General features: G+C 37.0%; 1 long non-coding RNA gene across 1 annotated transcript in view; it reads right to left on the reverse strand.

The window, feature by feature from the left end:
* Positions 1 to 356: 356 nt before the first annotated feature.
* LOC309831221 overlaps positions 357 to 15019 on the reverse strand; it is a 165530-nt gene continuing 150867 nt past the window's right edge. The window contains exon 3 of the long non-coding RNA XR_014297566.1: positions 357 to 448. This is a non-coding gene — a long non-coding RNA (uncharacterized lncRNA). The remainder of the gene's footprint in view (positions 449 to 15019) is intronic.

Genomic DNA, 15019 nt, shown 5'->3' on the forward strand with positions numbered 1-15019 from the left:
TCCCCCTCTCCCCCTAGTGATTTCTCCTGGGAGCACTTCATAATAAATCACTTTTACACAAATCTTCATGTCAAGGGCTGTTTTTAGGGATTTAACCCAAGGCAAAGACCCTACTATTTTTGTTCCCATTTCAACATGCGAACACCAAGTAAATATAATACTCTCTCCATCCTCAAGATATTTCATTCTTATCGTGTCAACAGCAAAACATGGGGACACATACGCACTGAATAATATATGGCTATGAGTACTGAAGGATGAAGTTGGGCGTGTAATCTATTCTTTAAGAGAAAATCACACATTAATAAAAGTTTTACTAACTCTTTTGGGTAAGCAGAGAACTATTCAGAGAGTTTGCTTGAAGCCAATGCATCACCAGTGCCAGGACAGGTGGGGTTCTAAAGGCCACCTAGCTCTTCCCATCTTCTTCAACGCATAATCATTCCACCTAGAGAGAAAAAAATTGTGGTTAAGATCACCAAGATCCTGGAGAAATTGGAACCCTTGTGCATTGCTAGTGGGAACTAGTAAACTAGTAAACTAGTGCAGCCGTAAATCACCAGTATGGTGGTTCCTCAAAAAATTAAACATAGAATTACCATATGATAGAATTACCATATGATCCAGCAATTCCACTTCTGGGCATATATCCAAAAGAATTAGAAGTAGGGACTTAAGAGATATTTGGACACCCATGTTCGTAGCACTGTTATTCATTATAGCCAAAAGGTGAAAACAACCCAAGAGCTCATCAACAAATGAATACATAAGCCTTAAAAAGGAAGGACACTCTGACACATGCTACAACATGGATGAAGTTTGAGGACATTATGTGAAATGAAATAAGCTCATCACAAAAGAATAAATAGTGTATGATTCCACTTATATGAGGTACCTAGGGTAATCACATTCAAAGAGACAGAACAGTAGTTACCAGGGGCTGGGAAGATAGGGGAATGAAGAGTAATTGTTTAATAGGTACAGAGTTGCAGTTTTGGGAGATGAAAAAAGTTCTGGAGATGGATGGTGGCAATGGTAGCCCAACATTGTGAACATACTTAATGCTACTGAACTGTACTATACACTTAAAAATATTAAAATTTTAAATTTTATGTTAGGTATACTTTGCCACAATTTAAAAAATTCCAAATAAGGATATTCCAGAGCCATTTTCTATAAATGCTGATGTTTATTCTATGACTCCTGAAATATATGTTAACACCAAAATGTTAAACTGATATGCAAGCCCTAGAAGTAACATATTTACAACAGTCTATTTTATCTCACATATTCAATTTATGTAATCGTCTCTTACAGAAGGATGCCACGCTTTCACAGAAGCTATCAGAGATAGTATCTCCATGGAAAACCAGTTATTTGAAGAAAAATAAAATGGATTACTGCTGTTTGACCTAGACAGGAGAAGGTTAAGGGATAAACTAGCTACTCTCTCCACTGCAAATATCTTTATCAGAAGGATTTTGGAGTAGTCAAAAAATGATATACTCTCTATCTTAAATACCCTAAAATGCCATAATGAAGATAGATAGCAGATTGCATTAATATGCAGGTAGGAGAATTTAATAGATCTGAATGAAATTGGAAAATCAGAGAGGTTTTTGGAAAACCTCTCTGGAATTTTCTGGAAAATCCCAGAGCTGGAATTCAGAAAGGTTGACACTGCTCTCTTTCATGGAAATTTTCTTCAATTCATTAATTACTCGTTTCCATTTATTTTGATGTGTTTTAAAGGTGCATCTGTAACTCTTACAAATATTTCCTGACTTCCATCCCATTATTAAACTTCTCATTATTTTTCACACATTACTCTTTTCTCTAAACATCCTTTGCATATTTTCAGGTTGGTCATTCACATCACAACTTTTGCTTTTTGTAAATCTTTGCCTCCAATAATGGTTTTAATTGTGCGCTTGGATTTTAAATTTTATTGCAGTTCTTCCTTTATTTACCCATTGCCTCCTTCATTTCATCATGCTGTCTTTTTATCCTATCCTGTTCTTTCTTCATTATATTCCAATTCTCTTTCAGAGAGTTGATTTTTTTAATAAATTTTTTTATAAATAAACCTGAAAACATCAGTTTTCTATGAAAGAACCTTCTGCTGGTTTTGTAAAGGATTATCCTATCAGCTTCTTATGTCTCATTACTTTAACCCATTCTTATCTTTATTTTAGATTTAAGTATTTTTAATCTATTTACTCTGAAATAAAGGAAGATCTATTTAGGTCAATGTGTGTCAGCCCCCTGGTCGTTTGAATTGCTCCTGACCCCATTTTATTTCCCCTTGTGTTCGATAGACTTCTTCCTGATTGCCAAGTGGAGTATATGAAAAAGCAAAGCTCAAGAATAAATAGATGCCCTATCTCTTCTGTTTTCTACCTCTACCCGGACTCCTGTAAAGAGAAATGTGCCCAAGCACATTAGTTCCTCTCTTACCCTTTCTGCCCAGTTCTGTTCTGACAGTTTAGTAAACAAATGAATGTAATGGAGAAGAGAGAGATTAGAGGAAGGAATAAGGAACTTCGGGGTGCCTGATGCTTTTTGAGGCAGCCGGAGTGATACTTGCCTGGATTTTTGGTTGATATAAACTTTTCACTTGTGATCTGAAGATCATTTTGTATAAGATTACTGGCAATATGGTAAGAATGGCCTATATACTATGCTTCCTTGAAGTTTTATTGGCCTTATAGCTAGGGAAAAAAGAAAAAAAAAATTTCTGATTTGGTGGAGAGGTCCTGTTTTTCAGTAATAATGTCTTCTTCTCCCCCTTCTCCCCTTCCTCTTCCTCCTTCTATTATATTTTTTTCTGAGTCCATTGATATGATAATGGGAAATTGGGGTTCACTGTTAGGGGCAACTCTCCAGACACCATTGTAATTGTTGAATACTAGGTATTTTTTAAGCACCTAGGTTTTGTCCTACGTTCTATTTACCTAAGTATAATCTTCACCTATTTTTTATTTACCAATTTCTTATTTCCATATTACTATATTCCTTTTCTCTCATTTGTGACTAATCTTTCTCTTTCACCTTAACTTTGGAAATTCATAATTTGATACAATAAATACTAAGGCAATTATTCCTGAGATAATCCAAATGTCCTCATTAGCAATTCAAAAGATTTCTTGAAATAAATAACAGAAGTAATTTTTCCCAGATTCCTTTCAGGTTTTAATTAACATTCTTCTTTATAAATTAATGACAGTCCCTTAATTTCCCTGTCTTTGCTAATATCTTTTCTGACTCTGTATGTAAGTTTGACAAAATACCTCTTAGTAGAATAATTTTTCACCTTCTTAATATTTCTTAAGGATTTAATTCTTGTACTATTCTTTGACTCTGTGGTTGTTTCCCTCAGCTACTTTTCTTTTTATTCAAGCAAAAAACTGGTCTTTGGTGTGGAACTCTCTTAACAGTGGCAGTATTTTAATTTTGTAGCTATGGCTCCTTATTTGTCATTAATTGTTCCTATTTCTTCCTGAAATAAGATGTTTCAAAAAATTGACTATAACATTTACTTTAAGATGTATATTGTGGGCTTAAATTTAAATTAGACAATGTATGTAAAGCTCCTACTACAATTTTCAGTACTTGGCAAAAGCCTACTGAATGCTACTTCTGAAAGTCTCTGCACTCAGTCTTTCCCCTTGACTTTTGTGAACCTTTTTATGCATTTAAAATATATAAATAGGAATTTAACAAATTAGTCATTTGGGTGTGGTTCTAATGTTATAGGTATAATCTGTAGTAACCATGTAGATGTAGAAAAAAGTTTTCAAATGGATGACATTATAAAATATTTTTTCCTTTTCTTAATATAAATAACCAATATTTATTTAGTGCCTTTTATTCACTTGTAAGGCATAGTGCTAAGGGTACCAGCAAACCAAAGGATAAATCTATGTATCTTTCACTAACAGGAAAAAAAAAGTGTGTATCTGTATATGTATGTATGTGACTAGAGTTCAAGTAAGAAATTTAGATCCCTTTAGACAGATAAAGACAAAATTCCAACAGAATACAGAGTATCAAACTAAGGTTCATAGAAGCCTCATAGGGAATATGGTATGTGGAAAGAGCTTTAAATAATAAGATCAAAATCTTTAGAGATGGAAAAGGGCTATTCAGATAAAAGAAGTTATTATATGAACAAAAAGATACAAAGGTAAGAATTTATAAGACAAAAATGGAACTAATATTTCAGGGTGGGTTTTCTTTTGGAGTTTATGGTTTATGGGAAAAAAGGAGGAAGTACATTTAGAAAATCAATGGAAGTTATATAATAGTGATTAAGATATTTAATTGTTACTAATACAGAACCGCTGAATATAAAGTTTTATTCTTTCATTCACAAATGTCTGTTGAATACTAACCATGTACCAATGACTGAACTAGTACCGGAAAAACAACAGTGATCAATACGAGTGTGATCTCCATCTTCAAGGAGTTTATAATTTGCTTGTGGAGACAAAGATTGGTGCAATAATTATAATCGTAATGAGTGCTATAAACTAAGACTGTGACATAGACATATCTTTATAGATTAGTCATAATATTGATGGGGAATGGAGACAGCTTAGATAGGGAAAGACTTCTTCATGGAGGTGACATTTAAGCTGAAACCACAGGATACAAAGGAGGAATCCAAGTGAATATTGGGAACATAGAACATTCCAGATGGAGGGAAAAACTGAGCAAGCCCCAGGCTGGGAGAGAGTAATGGATAATTAGTGCAGTTGCATGTCACTGAGCAAATGGAAAGAATAGAATGAAAAAGTTAGGGAGTGAGGTTGGGCCAGATCATATGCCATGCATGCTACCAAGCATAGATTCCAAAGGAAATAGGAACGGTTTGGGGACATAAAAAAGAAGAGAGCTAAGATCTAATTTAAGTGTACCAAGATTTTTAAAAGCTGTACACGCTACCTCAGACGTGCAAAGTCACATAGCACTGTTTATTGTCTATGATTACTCTTATTTTTCTCATCATCCCCAATTCTTGCTGAGTAAAGACACAAATCTCAATCTTGTCAATGAAAGGAGTCTTTTATTTCTTTTTCATTTAAAGCCGCCTCCTTCAGTTTAGCTAAGTTTTTCTCAGATAGTCATGAAATTCAAAGTTTTAACTCCCTGTCACATATACATTTCTCTTCACAAAAGCCCTACCTTTGCCAATTTCAAGATGGCTTCCAGGGAAGCCATTTTCAAGATGGTTTCCAGGGAGGCATGTATGTTCTCTCGGTGTGTTGGACTAAATGTGGATCCTCACCACTTCCACATCAGCCTTTATTCCCCCTCATTGCTGGGAACTCTGTTGGCCTTGACTGACAAGATTTGCATCTGAAGACATTGAGAATTTTTCTCTCAGCACAATAGGATCCCATAATTCCCCTCCCTGAATTGGCCCAATCTAAACTCTTTCTGTCACTATTACATCTGAGTCTCAGCTTTGTCTTCCATCTGGACCTCAAGTAGGCTGTCCACTGCGCAACTTCTATTTGAGAGTTACATTTCCCCTGGCTATGATAATTGTATGGCAGACTCCGTGACTCTCAACTCAGATTTCTCCCAAATGCCCCACTGACAGTATGCTGGAATAACTGATTCCTTATATTATATGCAGATTTTGCCACCAGTATTCTCTCTGCCTAGCATTATCAAGCCACCATTTCCCTCCATAGCAACACCCAGCCTTCTGAGATATTCCTTTCCAAGAATTCTACAGGCCACAATGGACAAGAGTCTAAGAGTCTTCTGGTTTTGGCTTCCCTCCCTCCCTGCCTAGGGCTTCTATCAACTGTTGCCTCCTTGTCCTAGGGTTTTACCCTATAGAGGTGTGTCAGGGAAATTAGAGATGACCTGTTAATATTTTCGTTTCTCCTTGCATATCCCTGTCCACTGAGGTACCATGTCTTGTCCAATACAAACTTTATGCTTCCTTTTCAGTTCTGGTTAAAATCCTCATGTCATATCTTAGAACTTTTCACTATGTGCATATTTATTAGTATCTTCATTTCCCTTTAGGCACTGAAACCACTGAGTCAATTCTTATGAAGACACAGGGCAGCGAGAATTAAAGTGAAGAGAAATTTTGTTAATTTAATATTTACAAAAATAGTATATCAGTTATGCATGTGTGTGTCTATTAACATATCAATCTGGCTACTGTGTAGAGAATGAATTCCAAGTAGCAAAAGTGAAAAAGAGCTGCAGGAAAAGTGTGATTCAGTGGTGGTAAAGAAATGAAAATAAAGTAGGTACACTTGAAATGAGTTTTTGAGGTAAAAAGAAGCATAATTGCAGATGCACTGGATGGGGTGAGTTTCTGAGTTGAACAGCCTTTAAGCTGGTAGCAACATTTTCTGTGATACAGCAGACTGAGAGAGAAACAGTTTTGGGTATGGGTGTATATAGGAAAAATGAGAATGCTTTTTAAAGAGCCTGTGTGATGTCCCAGAGGAGACAACAAAATGTAGCTGAATATTTGAATCTGGAACACAGAAGAAAAGTCTGGTCTGGAGACATAAATTTAGAATTACCAGCAAACGGATGACACCTAAAGTCACAGGAGACTCGGTGGAAAGAGATGGGGCTAAACTGAGCCTCAAGAGAGTCCAAGATACAGATACTGGGTAGAGAAGGAGCAAGGAGGTGAGCAGGCATAAAAAGAGTGGCCAACAACAGGAAAAAGCAGGAGTCTCCCGTTAGAGAAAAGTAACAGGAAACCAACACAAAACAAAAAAAAACCCATTGGTATGGGAGAAGAAAAGAGAAAAAACATTGGAAAAGGAGGGAAAATTAGCTGTGTTTAAAAGCTGGTAAGATGCTGGTAAGACAAAGATAAAATAGTGAATATTGAATTTTTCAAGGTTACCATTGACAGGATAACCATGCCCTCTAGTTTTCTGGGGACGGTCCTGCTTTATACATCATGCCCTCATGTAGTTAGTATCTAGAGTAGTAGTTAGCTTAGTGTAGAATCTACTTTCACTTTCAAAATAACCTCATTTGAATGATAGTTTATATGGTTATACCAGTTATTAGTGACCAAAGCAAGAGCAGTTTCAGTGAAGGAGTGGGGCTGGAAACCAGATTATTACAGATTAAAGATGGAATAGGAAGGGGCTTCCCTGGTGGCGCAGTGGTTGAGAGTCCGCCTGCCGATGCAGGGGACGCGGGTTCGTGCCCCGGTCCGGGAGGATCCCACGTGCCACGGAGCGGCTGGGCCCGTGAGCCATAGCCGCTGAGCCTGCACATCCGGAGCCTGTTCTCCGCAATGGGAGAGGCCACAACAGTGAGAGCCCTGCGTACCGCAAAAAATAAAAAAATAAAAAAAGATGGAATAGGAAGTTATGAAATTAATATAGTACATATGCAATAACTCTTTGAAGAATATACTATGAAAAAGAGCAGAAGAATGGGGAAGTGATTGGAAGTGTACCTGGATCGTACATGTTTAAAAAGGAAACTCTCAAATTACTCACAATGATTCTACTAAGAAACCTGGGTGATTTCTAAGTCAAATTCACCTGTGCAATAAATGTTCAGAGTAAAGAGCAGTGTGGTTAAAGGAAAAGACCTGTAGGCTAGGAACAGTAATCAAACACTCCAGAGAGTGCTGCATAAGGGTGAGGGTTGCCCTGGTTTGGAGCAGGAAATGGGACTCTCCAGGACTAAAAGCAGGAGGACATGCAGTATCTTCATTCAAGAGGACAGGGTATAATAGGCTGAATAGTAGTGCCCAAAGATATCAGGTCCTAACCTGGAACCTGCACATTTTACCTTATTTGGAACAGAAAAAGGGTCTTTGCTGATGTGATTAAGTTAAGGATTTTGAGATTGGGAGATTATCTTGGATTATTTGGATGGGCTCTAAATGCAATCACAAATGTCCTTACAAAATATGGGGCAGAGGGCCAAGACTGAGTAAAACTCCACCAAGACCATGAAGTCTAAAATACAATGAAAAAGGAGATAAAAGCCAAATCCAAAGAGATTGGAGGAGATATCTTGGTGGAGATAAGGAGATGGAGTCAAAAGTTTCAATGTGGGCTTCCCTGGTGGCGTAGTGGTTGAGAATCTGCCTGCTAATGCAGGGGACATGGGTTCGAGCCCTGGTCTGGGAGGATCTCACATGCCGCAGAGCAACTAGGCCCGTGAGCCACAGCTACTGAGCCTGTGCATCTGGAGCCTGTGCTCTGCAACAAGAGAGGCCGCAATAGTCAGAGGCCCGCGCACCGCGATGAAGAGTGGCCCCCGCTTGCTGCAACTAGAGAAAGCCCTTGCACAGAAACGAAGACCCAACACAGCAAAAATAAATAAATTAATAAACTCCTACCCCCAACATCTTAAAAAAAAAAAAGTTTCAACGTTACTGCAGAGACAAGTTGGGTTCAAGTGTATAAAGGTATGACTGGTAGATAAGAGTCCTTGCCTATTGTCTAGCAGATCAGATCACAATTGTGGTGGGTTTTTTTTATGGACCCTCAAGGTTTGGCATCTGGGAGAATGAACCTGGAATGATCCAGCTCCTAGTCAAAAGAATTAATCTTTAAATTGAAAGCAGGGCCTTGAAAACATATTTGTACACCCATGCTCATAGCAGTATTACTCACAACAGCTAAAATGTGGAAGCAACCCACATGTCCATTGACAGATGAATGGATAAGCAAAATTTGGTATTACACACAATGGAATATTACTCAGCCTTAAAAAGGAAGAAAATTCTGACATATCCTACAGTGCAGATGAACCTTGAAGATATTCTGCTAAATGAAATAAACCAGCCACAAAAAGACAGATACTGTATGATTCCACCTATGTGAGTTATTTAAGGGTAGCCAAAATTACAGAGACAGAAAGGGGCTGGGGGGAGAGAAGTATGGGGAGTTATTGTTTCATGGTTATAGAGTTTCAGTTTTACAAGATGAAAAGAGTTATGGAGATAGAAGGTGGTGATGGCTGCAAAACAAAGTGAAAGTATTTAATACCCCTGAATTATACCCTTAAAATGGTTAAGATGGTAAATTTTATGTTATGTTTATTTCATTTAACACAATAAAAAAAGAAAAAAAACAAAATAGTCTTTAGAGTTACCAGCCACTGGAGCTTGAACATATGCCTAACTTCTTTGAGTTTGAGTTTATTTTTTTTCAATTTATTTTCATCTGTAACACAAGGGTAATAATATCTAGCTTGCCCACCTCACAGATTTCTTATGTGGATTGAATCAGATACCATATACAGACACACTTTATAAGTTATAAAGTGCTACTTCATAGCTTACAAAGCTATAGTGGTGTGAATTATCAATATCTGTGCCCAGAAAACTGTGACCTACCCATCCTTTAAGACCTAAAATATAAGCAAGGGGAGGTTCTGTAGGGGATTTTACTGGAAATTCCACACCTGATTAGGATCCAAGGCCCTTCCTAAGATTTCTGTGAACTTCCAGATGGGTGGAGCTGGAAATATTGCCTCAAGTTCTAGTTTGTGAGCAGTCAGATTCTGTTGGCTATCTCCTTGACTCAACCATTTTCTCATTAAAAACAAATAAAAAAGTATAAGTGGTAGACATCACTTTAGACTGAATTGAAGACAGGAAGGAGAGAGAAGACCTAAATGGGTTTAACATTAATTGTAGCGATGTGAATGTTCCAATTTAAAAATGTTCTGTAGCCATTTTATCAGAAGGAAAGACCCACTGACTCTGAAACCATGTCCTTACACTATCTCGCGGACTCCCCTACCTTTCCCTTCCCCTCCTTGTCTCTATCCTGTTCTACTACTTACTTCCAGGTGCAAAAGTACAAATCTGTCTCATCTTTTCCCTCAGGGAAGCATCATCAACTCTTTAGTTGTTCAGCTTATTGCTGATGGAGCTCTAGGCTCTTACCTCTAACCCAAGCAGTTAATTAAGTCTCTTCCTCTCTAAAGACCATTCCCTCTACAGAAGGAATTCTGTGCCCAGCTGTTATAATATAGTGCTTACCCTGCTATATGGTAATGTTAAATCACACTTTATCCTGGGATTCTCTTCACACATTTATCCAGCTAAGTGACAGGGAAGACCTCCTAGGTCAGACTTTACAGCAAGTAACAAGATTTCTTCTTCCTCTGGATTCTCTTGGGTCAAATCGGGACCCTCCTTGGAACCAGTGCTATGAAAGGTGATTCCTTTCAGACTAAATTTTTAGCCTTTTCACATGTGCTTTATAGACCAATGCCTTTCGATATGACTTTGCACATGGAGGTCAAGCTGACTGACTGACTGAACAAATGAATGAATGAATTTATTAAATAAATGAACAAATTTAAATAATTTTTACATTGCATCAACTATGAAAAATAAAGTACCATATGAAGTCAAGAGCCAAATATTTGCTAAAAATTAATATATTTATCAATGCTGGGTATAGCCCATTGTTCAGTTCTAACTGATTCAATAGTGAAACTCAAGTTTTCCAAATTTGAGCTGTTTTCCCAGTGTTTCACAACAGTTTGCCTTACTCTGATAATGAATTCAATAATACAATAAACACTAATGAAATTAAACACTCATGATGTATTAACATGCATCATGTATAACATTCATGCTGTGTTAAGAACCTCAGATACATTATCTCATTTACTACTTAAAACAACACTCTCATGTGTGAAACACTATTACTGCTATTTATTGATGAGAAATTTGAAACTAGGGTAAGGATATACTTTGCCATAAGTCACATGGTTAATCAGTGCATAGCTGCACCTCGAACCCACTCTGTCAGCTCTAAAATATGTGCTTTTTATCACCAAATTGAATAACATTCAACTACTAGTCCTAAGGAATTCCTTGAGTATTCCTCAAACTTTAGCCATTATAAAATCCACCTGGAACTCTTGTTAAAATACCAAACCCTAGGCTCCAATTCTAGAGATATTGATTCAGTTGGTCTGGGATGGGATCTGAAAACCTGTAATTTTACCAAGCTCCCCAGTTGATTTCTATTCTCATGATGTAATCGAGCAGGACCCTATGAGGCCTTCCCAGGACAGACACCCTGGCCCCTAGCCATGTCTTCCACCTGCCTCTTAGTTGTAAAAAAAAAAAAAAAATTTAGCCTCTTAGGCTTTCACTGAGTTCCAAAGAATAAATTTAATCAGAGAAGTAAGAAAATGCAGAAGCAAAGAAAAACAGTCAAGCAAGACAAAATAATAATAGTTTAGCCATTAAACAAAGTCAAGAACATTTAGTTCCTCCTCAAAGGCTATAGAAAATATTCTGAGCCATATCCTTTGAGCTGTTTTGCAGATACTGAAACCCCCACCAGGTGGAAAAAGTTAACTCTATGCTGCCCAAAAGCACACAGACCCCAGATGGGTTGGAAGCAGAAGGTTAATGTTGTTGACTCCCAATTACCTCATCATCAGCACATCAGAAGAATGTTCAGGAGCTGATCACGCACCCCACAATCCCATTCCCTCACCCTGTCTTTAAAAACCTTTCCCTGAGAGCCATCAAGGAGCTTGGGTCTTTTAAGCACTAGCTGCCTGGACTCCTTACTTGGCGCCCTGCAAAAAAACACTACACTTTGCTTCACCACGACTTGGTGTCAGTAGACTGGCTTTACTGTGCATGGATGAGCAGACCCAAGTTTGGTTTGGTAGCAGTAAAATGTATCAATAAGAGCTCTGTCTGCTGTACTCAATAGAAAATCCAATTCAAACTCCTAAATTAAAAAAAAACAAACAAACACTACATTGGCTCAGGTACCTGATCAACTTAGGGTAGACTAATTTCATGCACATCTTTATTCTCAGTTCATACCCGGAGGGTACAATGAGAGAAAACTGCTTCCTGGAGACCACAAACAATAGTTCTAGAATTGACTTTCCATGGCCCTGGTTGGCTGGAATGTGGATCAAGTGTCCATCCCTGAACTAATCACTGTAATCAAGTCGTTGGCATTTGCTATTTTCTTAGTCTTGTTCACTCACTCCTCCCTTAAAGCCCAGAGGTGATGTCAGTTGTCTTGAAGCCCATGGGATGAGAATAGGGGAGGGGAGGTTACTATGAATCATTATCAGAAGGAAGGAGAAGTGGATGCAGGGTGTCAAAAATAACTAGAGTTTTCTAGGTAAAATGAAAAGTTCCTAAGAATAAACTATGTCAGCTGCTTTAAGAAACTATCAAAATCATATGACTGGAAAGTTTTCCTTATCATGGCAAAGATATTTTGATTGCTAAGCTACTGCCTTCCTGACCTATGTATTCAGACAGATTATTCCACAAAACCATCAGTATTATTCATATTATCTGTATGTCTCAAGTAGATACATTTTCTTGTATTCTTGGACACATACTCTTATCCAATGCAAGGGGAGGGGAAATGGACCTAAATAGGTCTTCTCATTTTGCAAAATTCTCATTTATTTTAGATTTTTTTTAAAAAGTCTTATATTTTTTGTAAAGTTTACTGCATTCATGTTAAATTATAAAGTGAGCTTTTGGAAATTTATATCTTGGAGTTTTCACTTCAGTTTCAAGAAGGAAAATGTTTACTAAATTAAGATGAAATAGTTTTACTGCTATTTGCAACTCTCATTTAAAATTGGATATGTTTTATCACTGAATATTTCCTAAAATAAAACTTTATAACCATCTGGATTTAGCTCTTTCTTGCTGATATTTCTTGTAGATAAATGGTTTCTTAATGACTCTTTCGATCCCAGAGGATATATTAGACTCCAAAATTATATGTTTAGATAACCCAAAAAGGGCCAATTTTATTTCTGCATCTTCTGACCTATAATTGCATTTCAAAATTTTAAGTATATCAGAGTATTTTTCTAGGAAGTTCTGAGTCCTGAGAAAAGGCATAGTCAATATTATTGTTCTTTCATTTCAAAAAGAATAGAAAAATAATATATTGTATATATAATAATATATATTATTTTTCTATTCTTTTTTCTGAAATGGCTGTTGTCCAATTTGCTCTTCAACTCTGTTGTGCTTCTCTGGAGGTACATCAAACACTGAGGGAATATTAATTTTCACATATTGAGTAAAACTATCAAGTAATGGTTTTCTTCAAGTCATAATGAAATCAGGTCTAGAATAGAGACAGAAGGTTCTGGAAATCACCTGAAGATTTCTCACACAGGAGAACATCTTATGTTAATCCTGTTTATATAAACATTTAATTACATGTAGATAAATGTTATTTAAAGAATAGTAGCTAAGACTATGCTACAAATATAAACTATAAACATATGCATCTACGGATACTGTAAAATACCACAGTTACATAATTTTCCTCCCTCTCTAGCTTATATTTTAATGTTAATACCAGATAAAAAAGTGAATTAGAGAGTCTATTTCAGGTAATTACTTCGAACACAGAGGAACTTCAGAGTTTAAGCCACTAAAAATAGAGCCCCCGAACATCAGTTTTTTCATGTATGAAAGTTGGAAAATGACTCCTATTTGCCAACTATTTCTAAGCTCTGGATCTTCAAAAGTGCTCAGGGACCAGAATACTCATTCCACACATTTTAAACATCTCTCAGATTTGTTCCTTTTGCTATTGATGAATACCGCATCTCATTGTAGAATTACACAAAATAATTTTATCATCCAAAATCTGAAGGTAAGAAAATAGAAAAGTAAATCCTAATCCTCAAAATGGCATAAGTATTAAAAGGCACTAAAGTGGAATAAATTGGCAGTGACCCTGCGCTCTTCTACACTAACCTTCAAGCATGTCCAAAGAAATTTGATTTGACCTCGAAGGCTTCTAACAGTCTAATGGCGTCTCCAGTCTCTAGGTATCAAAACCGAACTTGAGCAATAATGGAAAATTTATTGGTTCACATGGTCAAATGTCAAGAACATTGGACAGTACATATGCAACCCTGGGACACTGGTACAAAAGTGCTCCCTCAGATTAGCTGTTCCAACAAGACTAGAATACGTCTGCAGCTAGTGCTATACTGGACCCTCATCACCTTGCACCGGCTCTAGTTAATGCAATTCCTGGGATGATCTCTTTGACCTGCTCTAGGAAATGTGCCCTTACGTGCACCAAGCACTGCGGGTATGTGGATGGAATAAAATGATTGGCCCGGTCTGGACCAAGTGACCGCCCTTGTGCCCAGGGAGACACTGATGCTTGACAGCTACAACAAAACAACGTAGCTGGGGTAGGTGAAGTATGAGGAAGGGAGGAAGCAGGAGTGTGGATGAAAGGAAGTGTACTACAAGATGCTCTTTCTGGGGAAAAAAAAAAGCTCTTTCTATAAGAAGTATTCTGGAGTAGAAAAAAATCAACACTGTCTACTTCAGCATTCTAGGTATCAAAGTCTGATTATATTACAAAACTACCAAAATAAATTGTGAAAATAAATAAGAAGAAAAAATTTTTAATATATATTTCAATGTGGGGAAACACACATGTAATATTAAAGCTATGTGGAAAATGTTTCTATTTAGAATTTTTTTTCTGCATCATCAATGTGACTGAAGGTCTTACACATCCAGAGAAATTTGTCCTGAAGATTTTTGTTTTCTGGTAAGTTTCACTGTTTTAGGCATTGGCTATTCCCTAGACTGCTAATAACTTCCAAATCTCATTAGCATCATTTATCTTAAAAAATATAAACATATAAGTAAAATATAATAATATAAATATAATATAAAAATGTACGGATGTTTTGTGTTTGTGAATTTTTCTTCAGTATTTGAATGGTGAGTGCCAGTAGAGGGACAGTTTCATTTCAGAACTTTCCAATCATGGCCAGTAGCCTCCTGCCAAAAGTGCTGTGTTCACTATTCTAATCCCATTAGCAGTTTGACATAGTAGCATCCTTTGGGGAATTCATCCCTGATTATTCACTGTGTGCTCTAGAGATGCTTGATCACCTGAAACAGACACTGTCCTGAATGCAGCTTCTGTTTGCTGCGTTTGGGCCCAGACTTTACAGAGTCAGGAGAGCTTTGCAGAGAGTGTTATAT

The sequence above is a fragment of the Grampus griseus genome (genome assembly GCF_964374135.1).
Source record: "Grampus griseus genome assembly, chromosome: 12".
Classification (NCBI taxonomy): Eukaryota; Metazoa; Chordata; class Mammalia; order Artiodactyla; family Delphinidae; genus Grampus; species Grampus griseus.